This window comes from Penaeus monodon, chromosome 16 (genome assembly GCF_015228065.2).
Source record: "Penaeus monodon isolate SGIC_2016 chromosome 16, NSTDA_Pmon_1, whole genome shotgun sequence".
NCBI classification, from domain to species: domain Eukaryota; kingdom Metazoa; phylum Arthropoda; class Malacostraca; order Decapoda; family Penaeidae; genus Penaeus; species Penaeus monodon.
In genome coordinates, this window is record NC_051401.1 from 14,493,229 (window position 1) to 14,495,728 (window position 2,500).

At 42.1% G+C, this 2,500-nt stretch overlaps 1 protein-coding gene across 1 annotated transcript in view; it reads right to left on the reverse strand.

Annotated features, from left to right (window-relative positions):
- Positions 1–2,500, reverse strand: part of LOC119582544 (netrin-1-like) — a 44,825-nt gene that overhangs the window by 475 nt on the left and 41,850 nt on the right. Inside the window, exon 6 of the mRNA XM_037930879.1 lies at positions 1–2,500. This exon is cut by the window's left edge and continues 475 nt beyond it; it is cut by the window's right edge and continues 2,259 nt beyond it. The gene's annotated coding sequence lies outside the window, so the exon portion shown is untranslated.

The window sequence follows — 2,500 nt, forward strand, 5'->3', positions numbered from 1 at the left end:
ATCCACTTGCACAAAGTCTGCTCCCTGCACGTCACCCAGGTTCGCGACGCTTCCAGGCAGCGGCCGGACCCCCCGCTGATATGCAGGACCACCACACGACGCTCGACCACAGTCACCTGACACCACACCAATGCTCTCTTTGCTCATCTTTCTTCGTCTGGTTTGCGTCCACTTGGGGGATATTCATCAAATTAGGGCTAGGGCTGTGAAGATTCCTAGATTTTCTTTGTTTTCATTCACCACTTATATTAATTTTGTGGATGGAAAAAAATTATGATTCCTTTTAGTAATTTTCTTTTCTTTGTTTGTTTTGCTGTTGATGTAATGTCACGTGCCTGTTGTCATTCACTGTGTTGTGACGTAAGGTTGTCGCTTGCTCCACGCTTGAAGTAGCCTCAGTGTACCATTATTGAACACATTTATCTCCCTTCACAATAGCCTCTGCTTGCGAAGTGTTGGGTGGACAGCACCAACAACCTTGGCCGTGCGACTACAGTAAGGTCTTCTCTCAACACGTGGAATTGGGCTTCCTTTACAGAACATTTTAGGAATATGGTTTCCATAGTGAACAATCTGGGAACAAGGTTTCCATATTGAAAATTTGACTATTTCTTTACTTTTCTCTCGATTATCTGAATATCTCTTTCTGCACGTTCCCTTCCCTTACTGACACCACAACTCGGTCACAACACATTATGCAGTAAAACACTTAAGAGCTATTTTAATGTTCAAGAGCTGGTTTGGCACAACATAAAAATCATATTATGCAGGAGTGATTTTTTTTACACATACAGAAATATGCAAATATACATCAGTCTTAAAAATAAACTGTACAGTGGCAAAAATAAAGATATACGTCTCGTGGACAGACAGTTAAAAGTTACAAATTTTAGCAGCTGGAGAACGAAATCTGAAGTCATTTCCTGCGGTGAGACGAGAGACAAAACACCGAAAGGGTAAACAATGCAAATACCCCATTGTTGAGAGTTCCCAAATATGACAGATTCTCAAACAAACCAAGCTAAATAAAAAGCCGTAAAAAAGGGATGTGTGTCACTGACGAATTGTGGAGAAACGGTGATTAATTTTGTGGGTTTCAAACTCCTAATTGGCAAGATTAAATGACAGAAATTCGCCATTGATCAAGTTGAGGAATCTCACGCAAGCTTCAGATTTCAGCCTCCAGTGTCTATTTCAGTGAGGGGTCAGTTTGTTGACTAACATATATCATTGATAAGAGCTCAATTAATCACTAATTTGAACATCAAGGACATTAATTTTAAAATAAATTTCTAAGTTACAACATTATTTAAACTTGCTCTACATTAGAGAAATCCATACTCTAATTGATTGCATTTAATCTGAGGTATAAGTGAAATTACGATGATGGCCACATTATTCGTCCTGTTCAGTTATTCTCGAATGCATTCCTAGCCAGTCATAACTCGCACCAATCGCATTTTGTGCCATTGGTTTCCGCCGCACAATTGAGGAACATTGTGCTGCCCTTGTGGTCGACCCCGCCATCCACCGCATTCCGATCCACGTCCAATGTCAACAACGACTCGTAAAAGTTATTCAGTTTTGTAAATGAAACTGTTAGCAGATGACACTCACTGTTGAAAACTAATCCTCTAGTAATTAGGTTTTCAGTAAAGCTAATGACTTTTGTAAATGTTAATCTAGCGTATTAAGTGGGTGAGTTGTGTGATTTCGCTAAGTCACTTTGGTTGGCTATCGTCTGATGGAGGCTGTAGTCATACCAGATAACGTCGTCAAGATGTATTTGCATACTAAATATATATATTTATACAGACTATGTGAGGCAGTTCGATTAACAGCTTCTTCCACCACCAGGGAATAAACTACAGAAAAAAGAATTCTACAAAAACATTTTATTGAAAAAATTTCGTCCCTCTCGATGCTAAAAGTGTGATGATGAGACACGTAAATATATCTGTATTTTAAGTCTCCTATTCTTCCATTTTTATTCTCCTTCTGTCCTCGAAAGTTGTGATTTCCCTGCTTCAGCCACTCACCCACTCCACACTGACCTCACACTTGGGTTAATACTCCATTTCTCCTGGGACGAAGCCATGCCCCCTTTGTCAAGACTGGCATGACACGGAGCTTCCGATGCCGGTGGGCGAAGGGCGACGTTCGACCGAAGACACATTCACACACGGGGTCACGCAAACGGCCGAGAGATATGTCCATTCTTCATTCTGTTTGCTTCTACATCGGCGTAAAAGTGTTTACAAACACACACACACACACGCGCGCACCTACCTCTTATATACAAGCAACTTCGCCACCCAAACCAGCTACGAAGTATGCAACACTCGACTCCAGAGCCCACACTCTACGAGACCGACGCGCAGCCACGACTTCCTCTCACCCACGTCCCGTTTCCTCAGCCTTCTAAGGGTCAAGTGACGAGCCGAACACCCGGGGAACTATGGACAAACTAGACCGACAGAGGGAGCAGCCAAGAAATCGC